Raw genomic sequence first — 19,381 nt, forward strand, 5'->3', positions numbered from 1 at the left:
ACTTATAAAATGACATCAATATTTCATCAAATTTCTTATTTCCCAGGATGCTTTGAACTAAAATCCATGTCCAATTACAAGATATGTCCTGATCTGAAATTTTCTGTGTTGATTACTACCCCTGCTTCAGTTTGACTTCTCCTTATTTTGTCTTCTTTTGAGACTATATGCTCTTGCTAAGCTAAGATATTTTTATAAAATACGGTCTATTACCAATGCCTAAAACAACAAAAAAAGTACACAAATCTTTACATTTTTCAGTAAATCAAATGTAAATGTTAAATTGATATTTTAAGTGTAAATTATTGCTTTTCCTTTTCACAAATTCTCATAGCACAGCCATGACTGTAGTTCTTTGCCTTCTTTGGGAATTATAAGTTTCCTCTGCATCTTTATATGGGCCATACTGATATGTATGCATAGAAATTATCTACTGGTTGTCCTAACTTAGGTGTTTCCGTGACCATTTTCTGTTGGCTGTTCCAGATTATGTCCCCAAAAGGGGAGACATATTGGAAAAATGTAAAAAGCACATAGAGAGTAAGCAGTATGACTTTGAATACCTGTATAACAGACCAGTTACCTAATCCTTGTCTGTCTCAAATTCTTCATGAATGAAATGGGTGCAAAAACAATTTCTAAGCATACAGTGTTGCTGTGAAGAATTCAGCCTCTAAATGTGATTAAAACTCTCAGTTCATTAACAGTTATACAAAAAACTGAAAACGTTTTAGCTGTTAATATTTTAACTATTAATATTATGTCCATTAGTAACAATATTAAATAAAATAATCATAAATAATAAATGGGTAGAATTCATTATGACAGATGAAATTCTTGTAAGTTTTTCAACTAACTCTAATTGTTTTAGTTCATAATTATCCTTTTGTGTTTGAGACAGTCTGTTTTTATTGAACACATACACTATATATACACACTTACAATAGTGTATAAAGTGATACACCACCTTTCTTTCAAATCTGTTTCACATATTTTAATCTGAGTTGTCTCCAAATGTCATTTCCTTGAAATATAGACATTTTATTATGCTTACATTACATTTCTATGTTTTTCTCTTACATTATTGAATAGAAAGTTTGAGTAGAAATTTCACTGGTAAATTCAGGAACGCGATTAAACAGGAAGTTATAATGAACATTTTTATAGTTAGTTTTTATCTCTAAATTTTTATGTTTACTAATCAGAAAGTACACTACCGGATGAAAGATATTTAAGTGGCAAGTAGAGAATTTCATTATTTTTATCTTTCTGTATAAAAGTTACTCTTTCACTATATTATTTTAGATGAAGCCAACATTCAGGGGTTACCAAGCTAGAATGTACTTGCTGGCTTTGATAGAAAGGATGGTAAACATGACAATGATGCCAGATACTTTTTGTCCATGTATGGAGGATCTGAGATAGGAGTCCAGTATACTTGGACTGTAACATTATTACCATGTTAGCACACTTTACATAAGCAGAGTATGTAGTTGCTCATGTTATTATACACCTTGCCGTATTTAAGAAAGAAAATTCCTATTTAAACAAAACATCCTTCTAATAACAATAACACCTAGAATTCTATGGCTTATTTTGCATATTTTAAAGTGGAAACAGTAAGGAATTATACAAGATAATAGCTCTTGAGTCCTTCCTCAAAGTTCCCAATACTTGAGAGTGAGGTACAACAGAGGTAGATGAAGGGGAAAGAATCTGCATTCACGAGCAGGGTGACCCAGGTTCTAATTCTGAGCCTCTCATTACCTTGGCTTACACTTTACCCAAATGTGTTCATTACTCTTAAAATCATTTGCTTGTCCCAGGGGCATGTACATCTCTGTGTACAAAAGAGTACGCTGGACCAATATCGCTTCCAGCCTTGAGAACATAACTGTGAATTCGAGAAGACATGATGGGCTCATATCAATGGTCAAATGCCAGGATAGTGTGGTACATGAATCTGAATTGGTTGGTATGAATGTATGATAATTAAAAGGTTGGGGGTCACTGTGATCTGAGGGTAGTGTAAGTAGAATATGAGGTGTATTTGAAGGATAGGATACCCTGGCGTCTGGAAAGTCTACAATGTGAGCTAGTAAGGTACATTATATTAGGGAAGGCTTTGGGTATAAACTTTGGATGCAAACTTTTTATGACTCATTTGAAATAATTATAATGAAGAAATTAAGCTTTATGATCTCATTAAAATCCTTGATAGCTTATACAATATCTACACGTCTATCTTCATTCACTTTGTTAACGCAATTACAATTCACTGTTTAACTCTGGATTTGTAGAAGAGGAAATTATTGGGAAACCTGGGTGTTTTCCTATGGTTTAATAAAAAGGGGGGGTTTGCTTTTCATTTTTTAACAATGCCAAATGGGGCCATCGATTTTTATTTCAAACTAAGTAACTAAAGTCTATTCTCTGATAAAAATGAAGAATTTCCTTTTCAGCTGATAAGGCTCAGAGTATTTATCTTTGGCTGATCATAGAAAGCAGCTGGCCTGTGCTATCCATCTGCTTTTATGAGGCTTTGTTAACACAAATGGACAATGAGGCTGAAAGTGGCTTTTGACTTATCGGGTCCTTATTGTATCTGGCACCTCTTCATGAAAGAAAATCAAAGTCAGGTGGCAGTTAATTTGCACGAGCATTTCTAAAATAAAAACAGATGTGGGAAATGGTATGCTTCTCCCTTCAGTCTCAGGAGGTCCATGAGAATGAATGTTGCTTGTGATTTCAAGGAATAAACTTCACTTTATCTCTCTAGCCTGGAAGGCATGTGCTTAGCACACCATGTGAAGAAGGGAAGAAACATAGACATTAATCCTACAGCAATCCATTTTAAAAGTCCCCTCAACAATTATCTCAATAGTCTGGGTCGTCTTCTGCAGCTGATGGTTGCGAGTATGGGAAAAGAATACTATCTCTTCTCTGATAGTTTGCTCCATGCTGACATGGAGCCCTAGAAGTACTTATTACATATTAAAAGATAGAATGCCTCAAAATATTCAGCTTTTTAGTGATAATGTTAGTTTTATTTTGGAAGCAAAGTCCACTTTCTGATTTTCTTGTTGTTACATCCATATTGCTTTATGGGGAACAGGCACCTCAGTGGCTGTTTTCTCTGCAGTATTAGAATCCCTGCTAAGAATGCTCAACATGCCTAAGGTACTTTTTCAATACCTGCCTTAACAGCGCACCTAAAGCAGAGTTCTTAGGCCCAGAATCACCAGTATCCATTGTGTCCAGGTAAATTTGTTAGGTGGCCACTCTTTGGCTAAATCTTCTCTTAATATACACTTATTAACAGTAGCTTTTCCAACACGAAGAGTACTCTATCCACATATAAATATGTCAAATATTAGAAGAATTCCTTTTTATCTGTATTTCTTTAGCTCTCCTATTTAATTGACATTTCTTCCTGCTGTACCTTTTAAACATATCACCTGGTTTCTAGACTCCCACCACCCTATGGTCACCATTGCACTCTGAATGTGCCTTAATGTATCTCTATCCTTTTAAATACTTTATCCAGAAGTTAACCCTACATTCTATTTGTGAGCAGATGAATACAGGACACAAAAATTGTGACTTAGGCAATAGTATTTATTATCAGAGCTAATGCAGACATATTTCATAGCAGACATATTGTACATCTCCAAATTTATTTTTATTCTAATCTGCTGACACAGACTTTCTGATAGATGTGTAAAAAATGTTTAAATTTAGTTATGAGTTAACATTAGTTCTGTTATATGCAGCTTGTCTTCTGGACTTTATACTTGCTCTTTACAGATACATGACTGTCTTCTAGGTCTTTAATTAAATTATTTGCACTATGACAGAGAATTTTCATAGATGTTTCCAATAATACAGGGGCTTTAGTACTATCTTATCAATAGTCATGGGAAAATCCATGAATGTTCATGGACTTCCTCTGTTATTCTTTAACCTTCAAAAAGATTTTAGGCTTGACTAACTGCTTCACTTCAAGTTATGTGCAGAGTAAATGGTAACTTCAGGAAAAATGTCCTGTCTGTTTTCCCCAAATCCAGAAACTGAAAAATTCTGTGTCCAACTATAAAGTGAGATAAAGGAAGCTAGAATGTTAATAAAAATACTGTATTTTCAGAAACTGGATTTTCTCATCTACATGATAAGCAAATCCATCAAAGGAATCCTTAACAAAATTATCAATTAAAAATAACTATTAAGCCTGCTAGTATTACAGGACATATAGAGTAGAACTTGTTATAAGTTAAGATATAGTGTAGCCCACAATTTAATTGGGGGAGTCAAGGGGGAAAGAAGAATAAGTGGAGAAACTGAGGAATATTCAAGTTTAAATAGGTATTTTAGCTGACAAGTAGCAGATCTTCTAGATAAATAGATGAGTAGATGTGTGAAATGAGTGTCACAGATAACAAATGAGGTGGCTGTGACTTTTGTGAGGTGGTTTCAGGTAATGTGATTGAGCTTTAAACAAACATTGGGATTATGTATCTCAAGTAAAGTTATCCTTTCCTTTGTTTCAAACAAGGACCTCGACAAGCTATCTACTTCAGGAGGATTAGGAAGGTAGATCAGAAAAACAATGGATCAGTGCAGTATCAGAATGATGAGGAAGATGGGAAATGTACAAATCATAGAGGCCAAATATGAGAGGGGCCCAGAGTCTATAGAACAGAATTCTAGGGATCTTCACAGAGTTTATTGTAGAGCTCTGAAACACAAAGTTCTGGAATAAGGCCAAATTCTGGAATATTTAAATTTTGTCATGAACCAAAGACTAAGGATTAGTCTTAAGTCATTGCCAGAAGTTTTTCAACTCTCCTTCCTCCGAATTTTTTTGTCACATTCCTTGCCTTTGGTCCTCTTAATGTGCTCCATATTGTTTATTGTTATGATGAGGGTAGAACAATAAACAATATGAAGCACAGTAAATGCATGAGATTTACATGTTTAACATTCTGTGCCCTGGATATGGAGATAAAAGCAGGAGAACTGCCACAATATTTGAGCATCTTGTGAATAGCCTTACTACCCAGAATAGTGTTCTATGGGGACTACTTTAAAGAACAATGCTAGCCTAAGGAATGATTTATAATCTACATATAAAAATATTAATCCAATTAATTTATAATCATACAGTGTATTATGATTATGAGCCAGTTGAATCGAAAGGCTGATATTTATATGTTTTTAAAGTTCTATTCTATTTCTAATGTAAAGGTTATTTCCCCCATTTTCAAAAGCTAAAGTTGTATTCATGAACTTCTTATAACTAAGGCAGTAATGATCCTAAAAACACTAAATAATGTCAATTCAACTGAAAAATTCAAATGTTAAAGTTTGGAATTCAGAAAAAGGTTTCTAGACCCCCCCCACCATACACACACACACATACACACACTTACACACAAACACCAGGTAGTACACTAAAAAATAGTGCTGGGATAGAATTCAATTAGGGGCATACAGGAAATAGAGAAATTATGGGGTTCTCTGGATTAAGTGCTCTCCACCTTGGTGTTTAAGTATATTCTAAATTTGGTAATTGCCACTTTGATCTCTGTCAACAGGGTGGCAAAACATGAAACTTGGGAGAACACAATGAAATTTGACCATCCTGAGGTTTCATGTGGACTGGATGGAAAGGTATAGATATTCTGCATGTTTATTTTCCCTCAGCCTCAACAGTCACACTATTTGAACAACTCAAAGCTGAAAGCAATTACTCTAAACCTCTGAACTTTGAATTACTAATGAAATCTAGGTTATCTTCAGCAGTGTTCTTAATACAATGACATAAATATATAACTTCTGAATTTACATGCCTTTTAGTTAGGTGCAAAGTGACAGCATAAAAAACAAGCTATCTCTGCTAGAAGAACAAGGATATGAAAGTGTTCAAAAACAAATTTTCCACTGGTTCTGGAAGTCAGAGTACTTCTGACCTGCCTGAATCAGTGTTAGACTCATGGGGTAGTATTATGTCCTTATTAATGCAAAGTGCTAAGCAAAGGAATCTTTTTGGTTCTCCTCAAAGTACTGGACAGGGTCCCTGAAAGAAAAAAACTGTATAATCTGCTGCCTTCTTTATTATATGCAGAACATCAGAAAATGTACAGTCTTTTTTTTTTTTCATAGTATGCAGAAAGGAATGAGGAACCCTGCGACATAATTAAAGGACTAAACACCAAGTTTGGAATCCTACCCAGCCATCATGGCTTTACATATATTACCAAATACCTTTGGACTCTAATTCCTCAAAGACATTTGATGATAGGAACCCTTACCTAATGACCAGTTAAGTGAGAATTAAATGATGGAGAAGACAGGGTATCTGGTTGAGAGCCAGATATGCAACCTATCACCACTTTTTCCAAGTTTTCTGCCCAGGCTTACTTTCTTTTAGGTTCTCTAAGTATGCATGACCCTGATCAGATACAGTTTCATACATGAAGGTATCATTACTTTCTCAAAGTATAAAGAGTTAAGGTTTAGTTAACTTTGAGTTACTTATTTGCTACCTATATTTGGAGCCAGATTTCTCTTTTAATCACACTCAGTTTTCATTCACTTCTCCATTTAGCCTAAGTTTTTTCTTGGTGAAATGAGAAAATTGGAGATGTGAATAGTTAGCAGGCAAAACAAAGGTTAAGATACATTTATTTAAAGTCCTACTATTTCCTTCCTCCCTGCTTCCCTCCTCCCGTCTCTATTCCCTCCCTCCCTTCCTTCCTTCCTTACTTCCTTCCTCATTTCTTCCCTCCCTTCTTCCTTGCATTTCCTTCCGCTCCCCTTCCTTCCTTCCTTCCTTCCTTCCTTTCTTTCTTTCTTTCTTTCTTTCTTTCTTTCTTTCTTTCTTTCTTTCTTTCTTTCTTCTGGCTTGGTTCCTCAGTCATACTTACGGTTTTCAGAATGTGTGCTGTGGACATATTTGGTGCATTTATTAGCCAAGACATTTTCTATATTTAATCAATCAACTTTATATTTGTTCCATCAAAAATTAACTGGTTTATTATCCCATTTATATCAATCAGCCATATTTTTATATTAAATACTGAGTCACAAGTATAGTGTACTTAAGGAAAAGTGGGAGACATCTACCTCGTAGGAAACCTCCAGGAACCATGCTGTCTCCCTCTGGAGTACTTTTCAGCCTGGAAGCAACTTATGTCCATTAGAATTGGCATGTGAATGTCACAGATTCTACATTGTGGCATTCACATTTATATCAGCATTTTTTCCTTGGGACTAAGAAGTCAGGAAAAGCACAGAAGTGATATGCAGGACATGGCATTAGTGTTTGTTTTCAATATTTGGTTTGATATTTTTTTCATTAACTATGGTTGTTTTTCAAAAGTGTGTTTGGCTTGTTAAATTAAATATGTTTCAGTGTCTTTCCACACATACACATCCCTTTTCCAGTTGGGCTTTGTGACCACAGAAATTTGATGTTTGGATTCACACAAACAGAGAAGAGCCACACAACGATAAGTCATTCATATGTCAACAGTTATCTCTATACACTCCTTTCCCAGGGTGTAGCCAGCCTCTCTGCAGAAAGGCACATAGCCAAGGTCATTTCCATGAATATCTACATTCCAGATGACTCTTTACTTAACCTTTTGTGGACAGGCTTTCATTCAATTTCCAATGCACATCTGGATCCGGGTGGATCCCAATTGGAAGTACAAAATTAGAAAAGTAGCCAAAGAAATAAAATTGTACCTGATGTCTGAATCTAATTTTTTAAGAAAAACTCAGATTTTAGAAGTGGAACTTTAGAAGCAGAGGAGTGACAAGGCATCCCAGTAATCATTATGCTGGTAATTAAGTTGCCTGGATTGAAAATCTCATACAGTTACTAATAAGATTGATATTGATAATGATAATGACCAAGTCACCTGTATCTCCAGATTTTTTTTTAAGTATGAAATGAAGAACTACAAGGTAGTCCTCTCTAATAATCTCTCTGAGCTAAATTTCGCGAGTTATAAATCACTACAATGGTGTCCTGTGAAGTGGACATTTAAGATTCTCCTTTTAGAATCTTTAAAATCCTTCATAAAATGAGGATATATATTCTGTTTATGTGAAACCAGCTTACCCAAGATTATACACAATTCCTGCTCATCACTCTGACCAAGTACACAAATTCATTAATGAGTTATCTTCATGAATAAGCAAATACAGGACACAAATTGATAACTACAGTAATATCATGGAGAAAATATTTGTTATACATTCAATGTGTTTGAAGTACATTTTTAAAAGATGATTTCAAAAATCAGAAAACCAGAAAGAAGACCTTGAATCATTTTCCATTTACAAATTGGTAATCAAAATTTGCCACACTTTATATCATAGTAAAATATTCTTACTTTCTATTCAAAATTTCCCATTCCATTTAAATTAAAATACATATTTCATCAGCTCATTATTTAGAAGTGCCAGTGAAGCTTTCAAATTAAAAACAGATCACTCACCTGCGGCATATACTACCTTAAAGTGTAAGGTATTCTTTTGTCAGCTTGCTTCTTAGTTTACTTCACACATAGCTTTATAGAAAAACAGGCCATGACTAGTGTTATTAGTTCCCAAGGTCTTTGAAATGTAAGCTTCTGGTTTTTTTTAAGTTTTGGTTTATGCTTTACCCTTTCTTGGCTTATTAGAGTCTATAAACTGTGTACAAGTATACTTTTGATTATCTTTTAGGAACTATTATTTTTATTTGGAGAAAAAAATGATGGAGAGCTCCAATAAAGCCTGTTTACATATAGAGTTAATTCTCTTCTTTTTCCTTCCCTTCCCTTCCCTTCCCTTCCCTTCCCTTCCCTTCCCTTCCCTTTCCTTTCCTTTCCAGTAGCAGGCCATAGACCACAACATGCAGATATTTCTACTTTGGGAAAATCAATCACATTAAACTGAAAACAGGGACATATTTTAATGATGGAATCTTCCCCCAAAGTACCACTTCATCAGCTAGAAATGACAGTCTGTTTTCTGTTACAGTGACATCTTGAAGTAGAGACAGCTATGCTCTCAGAAGTCTGGTTTTTCGATTTGAAGAATACTTCCTATCTCCAAAAGATAGTGAAGCTTTCCAGTGGAGTTCCCTGAGGGACTTATTAATTTCAAAATCACAGTCTGCAGAACCCAACCTGACCTTTGCCTCAGAAATCCATGTGTTCCTTGAGCTGCAGTGGCAGTCAGATATTTCACTGAGACAGAAACTCGAAGCGCCTTCCTGCCTATAGCCAATGTAAGGGGGGAGCCTGCATTGTTTCTTGGATACTTTCTGGCTAACTCCACACCACACTCTATAGACTTCTCCAAAGTTCAGGGTGTGGCAAGAAAGTGGTCAACTCTTTGAAAACATTCTCCTGATCGCATAAAAATGCCAAAATTTCTGCTCCAGAGATTCAGATAGTTTCCTCAAATACCTACAAAAGAAAAAAAAAACCACACAAACGAAGTGCTTATCATTCGGAATATATGAATTTAAGAATGTAAATGCTGATAGAATAAAATAATTAAGAAAGAGTATGTGAGAATGAAGTCTATCTATATCTATATCTATATATCTATATATCTGTATCTATCTATCTATCTATCTATCTATCTATCTATCTATCTATCTATCTATATCATACAAAAAACAGAGGATAGGGCAAAAGAGCTGTCATTTGTGGAAAGGATGGATTAGGAGAAAGGAAATCCAGCTGAGAACCTGATATGTACTGAGGTCACTATCACTCTCTAAGGAGTAGTCTGTGCAGTGTTGTGAGGGGTAGGGGATGAGCACCCCCATTCCACCCTCCCTACAATCAACAGCTCCTGAAGTAGCCCCAGCAGGTGCAACCTCCAGATATGCTTGGCCCAATTATATCTTCACTGCCAGGTGCTTGGTGATTTTTTCATTGACTTTCAAATCTTGGTGCCACTAAACCTGTAGCCTCAGGTTTTGCTTCCACTTTCTACCCATTTCCTGTAGTCTTTAAATCAAATGGTTAATGATCTTGAAACAATTAAAAGTAGAACACCGGATGCCATTGAGGGCCCATTGCAAAAGGGATTTTTAAAAGGAATAGTCGTATCCTAACAAATTGACAAATTCTGATCAAGGTGTATGCATTTTCTTTGAAAGGCTAGTCTGTACTAACCCCTCATCTAGTATAGTACAAATGCTCTTCTGTAGCTTACATGGACACTATAAATATTCACAGTACATTCTCATGTTAAACAGAAGTAAACTGCAATGGAGGCAGCTGATCTTGTTCACCATCATCCTATCATCTAGTTTTTCTTGTCTGTGATTCTAATTTATTACCTTGTATGACAAGAATATTCAGATAATGACTCTATGAGGCTTATGTGACATTAGCTAGTTTTATGTGTGCTGAAATTTCAAGTGCAGTTTAATGTAATTTAATTTAAAACATAATCTCTCTCAGCACCAAATTCTAAGCCCAGTACTAGTCTGAGTGTTACTGCAGTGAAGTAAGGCTCAAGTACAAAATAAATTTAAAAGAACATTTGGATAAATTTTGAAATTTTTTTATGAACATGTAGTTTAAATCATATAAATAAAAGCATAGTTTCCTGTCTCTGAGAAGAGTCATCTCCAGAGTGCTTACTTCCAGCCTACCATTGTGTAAGCATTGCTGACAAACTGGAATTGCTACACATAGAGGGAGCTAACCAACTTAACCAGAAGGGTGTCTTTCAAAAGCAATTCCTCCTTGCAAGGGCCAGGTCCCAAGTTCGAGTCCCAGAACCAAAAAAAAAAAAAAAGAAGAAGAAAAAGAAAAAGAAACAAAAGCAATCCTGGACATAATTGAAGGCACTTGGCCTTCAAAAGACAAAAGATTGCAAGGAAAAAAATGGCCTTCAATAATTTGAATTTTTTTTAGAATAAGGATTATATTTATTCTCCATTGCTGAATATAGTAAAAATAAAATAAAATAGGAAGAAAAAAGAAATAAACCAATTTTACTTCAATATATCATTATCTTCTAAAAAAACTAGGATTCATATATTATACTTATGTTTTACATATTCTAGCAAAGCAAACCCATCTGTACTTTTGTGTCTATGGTTCATGTTATTCCTATATTTGGATCTTTAAGGTATATGATAAGGTTCTGAAACTTAGTGTTTTGTCCTTGTACCAAGTGACAAGCTTGGAATTAAAGAGTCTTTTCTGGTGCCAAGACCTTAATTGAGCCATCACCTTAGATTCACGCCAAAGACTGGGCTTGCTGTCTGTCACTGAAGGGATTCAAGTAGACACGGTGGGAACACCTGTGGGGGTCCCTAATTAGAAAGGAAATTTCACTGGGACAGACTGTCAAAACTCCTGTGGGCTCTAAGCCTTTTTCTCTAGTTGTAGAATTTTCAAAGTGATTCATAAGATAATTTCTGTTAAACTTGTTCATGTTCAAGGATAACTTAGGTCAGTTATTTTCAACTAATCTTTTTTCTTGTTTGAAAGCTCAAGATTTACAGTGTTGTCTATAAAAGGCCCAGGTGGGCCTCATGTTGAATTCTGTAAGTGTTTAGCAGGAACTCTATGATATTTCTTCCACAGTGCTTAGCCAGCTTCATTCCTTTCAGAGCCTGAAGCGAACGGAGGAGGGGAGGGGTGTAATTCTTAGGGAATAGTAATTCTTTCCCTCCGGTATCCTGATCTTTCTTATGCAACCCCAATAATACCTCAGCAGCATTTTTGATGCCTTAAGAGGCTTAATGTGTGTACTTAGACTAAAAAAAAAAATGAATCAATACCTACAATCTCAATAAAGACTTTGTCTTACTTTTAAAGTTGTCTAACATTTAGACCACATTTATTTTCCTAGCATTGCCAATGTCTTCTCCCATTGGAGATTGAGATAAACCACCAAGATCCACTACACTTTACATTCCTGGTCTATTTTGGGGTGTTTATAAATTGTACTAAGTGCATCACAAGGCAAGAAGAAATGCATGGGTACTGAATATTTCATGGCTTCCGCTGTCCAGGAAGTTCACAGAAGCATTTCTGTATCCAAGCACAAATCCACATTTGAAAACAAATTAAAAACATAGGCAGTGTCCATACATACATAAGCAGCCCCAGGAATTATTTCAGCTGGGATCTAGGGCAACATACAAAGGGGGTGCTTGCTCTATAGTATGATTGCTGATAACTTTATCAGTAACTTTAGTCTTACTGCTAGATGGATAATATCCAAAGTACTTATCTAGGTTTTCTAAACAATGATAAGAAGAAGAATATAGATTTATGTAGAAGGGCAATTGGGATACTAAAAACTCTTTTATCAGTGTCAAAAACAACAACAACTCTGTAGTACAAACTAGTGATGTTGTGCCTAGAAAGAAGCACAGAAGAAGTGGTAGTAACTGCAAAAGATGCAAAACACTTTCTCATCAGAATGGGGCAAAGCTGATACTAACTTCTTTCAGAATGCAGAAGTAAGAAAAGATAAAAGGAGAAAGATTTCATCTTGCAACAAATGAATTCATTATCATAATCGTGATGGTAGCACATGAAACAGTTTCACCCTGGGCTCCTTGTCTCTGAAGCAAAACGTCAAAGCTGCATGAATGCAAATCTGAGATTTAGAGAGGAATATTACAAAGAGGAAGAAATAGGTTGAAATGTTAATCAAAGTCTTTCTGTACCTGAGCTGAAGATGCAGATTACTTTCCCAGAAAGGCAACTGTAAATAGAATCTCACATGGTAAGTGCAGACTTAAAATCTTCAAAGTACTAATGGTAATGGCAGGCTGTGATGGTTTTACTGTTTGTCCCTCAGATTGGGGGGGGGGGTGTCAAATAAATGGCAGAAGCTCCTGATCTGACATGTGAAGTATCTGGACTGAGTCCTAGAAGGTCTTTCTTAAGTGATTCCTCTCATTTGGTTTCTCAAGTTCCTTGCTGAACTGCCATCCTTATTTAGATCACACTTTTTCTTAGCCATCTTTATGATCTATTTTTAATAACAAAATAAAAGTCATCTATGGGCACAAATCCTAACAGACACTAATATAGGTTATTTGGACTGAGAGAAAAACATTTTTTCTTCTTTTGGAAGTCATATCTTTCAGCCAATGGATTATTTATGATAAAACACTTAAAGACACCTGGTTAAATATGGCAATCATCAATTCAAGAAATTTCTCCTGGTTTGAACAGTTTGATGTCTGATTTGAGTTCTTTCACTTTTGCTAGGATTATTTTGTTTCCATATTCTTAGTGCTTTTGGAATCCATTCTCAGACTACTCCCTTCTGGCTCTGTCTTGATTTATTTCCAAGATATTATTATTTACACTTTTCTTCTCAATTATTTATCTTTTATTTATATTTTTTCTTCAAGGTACATGTAAATGAGTTAAGTAGAAAAAAATCTACTACCTGCTCCTACAGCAACAAGCTTCTTATTTAGTGATTTTCATTGGAGTTCTGCTCTAAAACCAGCACTCTGCTCAGTGGCACCTTCCACTTCTCTTGAGAAAATTACAGACAAGATTATTGCTAGTCATTTTGGTAACAATCCAAAGTACAGCTCTGTTATGGATTATATCTAGATGTCCCCTCTGAAAGCCTCTTGCACTCATAGGTGGAGCTTTTGATAAGTGGTTAAATCATGAGTATGTGATAATAGATTAGTCCACTGGTAGGTTCAGCCTAGTTCTGAGTGTGATAATGGATTGAATGAAGAAGGAAGACCCACGCTGTGTGTGGATGGCACCTACCAATAGGCGTATATAGTTTGTATGGAATAAAAAGGGAAAGAAGAAGGAAGACTTGCTGCTTTCTGATTGCCATGTTATGGACTGTTTCCCCTCTGCCTCTCCTGTTTGCCATGACATTTTGCCTTGGAGCCAGCCAACTATGGACTGAAACTTCAACAAACTATGAGCTACAATAACCTTTCCTCTAACTTGTTGTTATTGAGTATTTTATTCCAGCAAGAAAAAGTAACTAAGACAAGCTCTATCATTGCTTTCTTCATTGGCATTAAATTATTTCATCCTATTTCATTCCAGGAAAGTTCATAAATTTTTCTTCAAGAACTATTGCTTTCATATTCAATAATGCCAAGTCTGATTTTGCTATTTTGGTTTAAACTATATTATTGCACAGAAGATTCTTTCCGTTTACTCATAACACACACCTTCTTTTGTCAGTCTACTGTGATTACATATAGCACTTGAAAGTTGTGAGATTGTGCCAGTCCTGGTAACTAATACTAAAATAACATGCATTGCTATATGTTCCACCGCTGAATTTTCGTTCACAATCCTTCTATTTTGCTATGGAGACACTTCTCTTTTTTATAGCTTTCTCCTTTTCTACAGGAAACACATTCTGACATACCATTTACACCGTGTATATATTATTTTGGAGTAAAAATTAAAGAATGTTAAGATTTTTAAGAGGTCAGAGTTCCTTCTTTTTCATCATGATAATGTTTTTTCTTAACCTACACTATTTGTCAGAATTTCCTTTCTGGTTGCTCATCTATGAATGCATGGATCTCACTTTTAAGTCTTTGAACAGGAATTTTTAATTTGCAGTATTTAGTATGTCTTTCTCCCCAGTATAATCATTTCTCTAGTTTCGTTGAGACTAATATTCCAGGGCAATAGGCAACATTCAACAATCCTCTCATCTATCTGACATATTGTCATTATGTGAGTTACAATTAAAAGTGAGTTTACAAAGAAATGGGAATGGTGTACCTTGAATATCTCAATATTCATCACACAGAAAGTGGAATAAACAATGCCCTATTTTATGGAGGATACAGAGAGTGGGTGAGTTTCACATTTCCCAATTGGCATTTAAGGCAGCTGGTTTGGTAGTTTAAACCACCACCACCAACAACAAAATGAATATTTATTTAAAATTTTTCTCTAATGACTCTTAATTTTCCTTGATTTTGTCTCTGCTGTAATTACTTTTTTGTATTCTCGATTTTCATAAATATTGTGGTTAGAATATTGACAAAGTTGTAGTTCAGCTGTTTACTAAATATCATTTAAAGCCATTATGTCTCCACTCTAATGTCTCTGGATAGTGGTGAAAAGCTGTAGAAGTGCATTGGAAAAATTAGATCAACAAAATATATCCCAGGATTAGAGGACAAGACATATGAGTTCAGACATATAAGACAATTTATATAGTCTACAAAAGTGAGGTCTCCAAGGTAGAATCTTCATGACATGTTCTATAAATATCATCAAGGTAACAAAACAAATAAAGCAAATAATTTATACTCACAAAAAATAACAGACAAGAATGATTGTTTGGACCTAAGTGAGGCAAAGTTTACAGTAGGGTATAAAACGAGAAAGTTTTAGCTGAAAGCAAAACCAAGCAATACAACTAACAAAAGTTAAGATCCACTATAGATTTGTGGTAAAATACAATTTCTTGCAAAATACAGGAATAAGTAATATATGTACATAATTTTTTCAAAAGATAAAAGAGCATTAAATATTCAGTATAAAAATCTTAATTGTATTGGTGTTTCTTGCTCCCTAACTATAGAATGCTTGATAAACTTTTAAAATATGTATAATTAAATGATCATGAATTGCTTCACATACACATGAGGTCTGAAATATTCTAAAATGATTTGTTATTGATTCTATCACCATTGCAGTTCATATCCTCAACAAGGACAGTATGTGAACCTACCACCCTTTTTGCTGTCACTACCAAATTTTGCAATGAAAAGTCTATAACTCCTCAAATCCTACTCATTCTGTCATCTCTTACTATAGAATTTTTCAATCTTTTCTACCAAGATTGCTCCATATTCACTAATGAGCTCTTCCTACATAGAACAAATACTGCCACTACTATTCTTACATGAACAATTTGAAGCATTAGATAGCACTCTATAAGGCACAATATAAGGCTCTTCTTACTTGGATTTTTCTACTAATGGCTTTGGTAGGACTCTGTTTCTTCTTTAAACTTTTATTAATGTGGATCTAAGCCTCAAAATATTACTGTGTGGATTTAATTAAAATATTTGTACACAAAAATCAAAATGTTTATTTTCAAAGGAAATTCAAAAATATTAGTTTGTTAAATTACAGTTCATCTCTAAAAGTATCTTTTGTTTTCTTTCTAACAAGTACTCCATAGAGAATCTCATCTGTTGCTATTTTCATGAATAGTAAATTGAAGATTTCCAAACATGTAAACCATATATGTATGTCTCACCCTGAGTTCCAAATCCGTGGTTTGAAACTTCTTTGTTTTACATAACAACTAGATATTACAAAAGTTCTGGAATCTTAATGCAAACAAAATAGAACTCTAGTCACATCTCACCGTTTACTTCATCCCTCCCCATTCTTGTTAATTTGTGTATCTTAAAGAATTGTAATGTAACATCTCTAGTGTAATCAATGATTCAAGAACAAATTTCACTCAACTTTTATTTTTATTCCTTTCCTACTCATATACACCTATGAAGGACCAATGCCTACCATGCATTCTCCAGTAATGTCATATATGTCATACTACCCTTTCCAAATTCCTCAGCCAAGGACTGCTCCCCTCACTGAGATTATCATCCTTTCTCTACTGGGTAACTGAAAGACCAATCCAGTAATTGTTTTGGTTCTAATTTCTCCAAATTTTAATCTGCTTTTTATATTACCTCTAGAGATAGTTTTTGTTTTTAATTATGTTTCATAAAGCACATTCCTCTTGTACCTCTTCTTAAAAAGTTATCTACTTAAAAAAGTATCTAGCAGCCTGGTAAGTTCTAAATTCTTAGAATTTTAGGAAATAAACTCTGAAAGTCATCATAGTTTACTTTCAACCTGTAATTCCAGACTTCTTCCAGTCATCTATACAGCATAGCAGTGAATAATATACAGGCCAATGTTCTCAAGCATTACATATTTGCCTAGAAAGATTATACTTTCCTCATGCTTTAGAAAGAAATTGTGCTCCTCCTACACTGCCCTGTCTCTGACTGAAATCATTATTCACACTACTTGGAGCTGGAATGATTGAGTACTTCAGAACCATTTCCCTCTTTCCCAGAAGATGTGGGATGAATGAATGAACTTCCTAATATGTAAACCTCTATCATTGTGTTAATAAATTTTCCTATTGCGAGACACAATACACCAAACACTCACAATTTAAAGGAAGGAAGTTTTAATTGTCTCATGCTTTCAGTCTACAGTCAGTGGCTCCAAGGCTCAAAGGGAAGAACATAGAGGAGAAAAGCTTCTCAGTTTATGGCTGCTGAGAAAAAGACCAGGGGATCCCTGTGACTGTGAGAGAGGAATAGGCAAGGAATCACATATGGTAGCCAACGTCATGACCACCCCCCAAACCACCCAGGAGGATACTTTCCTAATCTGCTAGGCCTCCCTTAATCCAATGAAGAGGACATGTCAGGATTAATGGTCACAACCATTAAGGAATATTCCTAGGCACTGAATTTCTGGCATCTCATTTGAATATGACAAATCACATACATTGTTTCTGTTTTGCAGATAAGGAGACTAAATCTCTAAAAGGTGAAAATATTTGTCCATTATCATTCTGTTAGTAAAGGATGGTCAGATTCACAACACAGCATCTCTTACCCTAAAATTTGAGTGTTTCTTCATATTTTGTGCAGTAATAGAGGGTTTTTTTGTAAATATTATTCAAATAGAAAAATAGTCATTGACTATGAGATACCTCCCTCAAATAAAAGCTATTCTAAATGTATCTAAATTACTACCAATTCTAACTATGTCTTTCAAAGAAACTCAAGAGGAGATCAATCTTGGTAGAAATGTGATATGATCTCAATTATTAAGCTAGAAACTTTTAATGTTAATAGTAAAGCTGTTTCATGACATTTACAATAGAATATAAAATTATCCAAGCATAATATTAAATTATTTGATTACTTGTTCAGTATAAAGTCATTTTGTTTACAGAGATAGTTATAGTGGCTTTTTAATCATACAAAGTTTTTTTTTTTGGTACCAGGGATTACACTCAGGACCTTGCACTTGTCAGGCAGGCATGGCGCCACTGAGTTACATCCCTAGCCCATAATGATACAGAATTTAAACACAATAATACAATGTAAATTTTCAACAAGTCATATTGAGACATAGCAAATTTCATCTATTTTTAGATGAATTGAAAATTAAAAAATTAAAGATTATATTGAATAAAATTAAATATTTCTTAAATATTATATTCCAGAATCTCATACAGTGCCAGAGTCACTGTGGCATATAGTAATTATACTTGTATCATAGAGCCATTAAGTAACAGTTGATTGAAATCTCTGATCAATAAAATTCAGATGAAAAAAATTGCATGATTTTTCTCTGAAATTTATCATTGTAAGAATTTTTTTTTTTTTTGCACTGGGGATCGAAATCAGGACTTTGTGCTTGTGAGACAGGTGGTGGAACTACTGAGCTAAATCCCCAGCCCTGAAATTTTGTTTTCATACGACTTAAATTCTCATCCTTTCAATTTGTTTTAAATAATCATAGCTAGAATATTTCCTTTAGATGGTGAAAAATGCATTTTGATTGCTGAGTAGAAAAAAATAGCAAGTAGCAATAACCATGTCAGATTTTACCATGCTGTATATTGGTGAGAAAAGTCTTAGCAATTTTTTATCAATCATTTACAACATACCAAGACCTGGGCTCAGAACCACAAGGAAAATAAAGAAAAATAGAACAAAGCCTTCTTTTTCTAATAACTTATAATTTGGCAAATTATGAAATGTTTAAAAGTTTAGCAACTCCAGGGCTGGGGATTTACCTCAATGGCACCATGCCTGCCTCACAAGTGCAAGGTCCTGAGTTCAATCCCCAGTACGGCAAAAAAAAAAAAAAAAATTAGTGACTCCAATAATAATGCATTAGCTGAGCTGCAAATCATTGGAAATTGGGAAACCATTAAAACTAAAAAGATTAAATAAATAAAAGTAACTTGGATCAGATCTTGGTTTTACTCTAATCAGAACCTTGCGTTACTCACTGTCCTACTTCAAAACTGGTACTATGCTTCGGTTAAAGAACAAGGTAAAAGACACAACTAGCTGAATGTAGTACTGTATAGCTATAGAGTAAGTCACTCGGAAATTGAGACAGAGGGAGTTCTTGAGCTTAGGAAATTGAAACCAGCCTCCTAGTGAGATTGAATCCCAGTAGTACAAAATAACAAAAAGAATTCAAAACTAGATATTGTCCTTTCCAATTTTTGAAGTTTATCTAAACCTTACTTTTTGGGCTATGTTCCTATTTTCTTATGCATCAATCTTATGTTAATATGTTCAATTCACCGAATGCACCCC

This window comes from Heterocephalus glaber, unplaced genomic scaffold, assembly GCF_053883595.1.
Source record: "Heterocephalus glaber isolate CG9 unplaced genomic scaffold, H.glaber_assembly_v1.0 deba00000331, whole genome shotgun sequence".
Lineage (NCBI taxonomy): Eukaryota > Metazoa > Chordata > Mammalia > Rodentia > Bathyergidae > Heterocephalus > Heterocephalus glaber.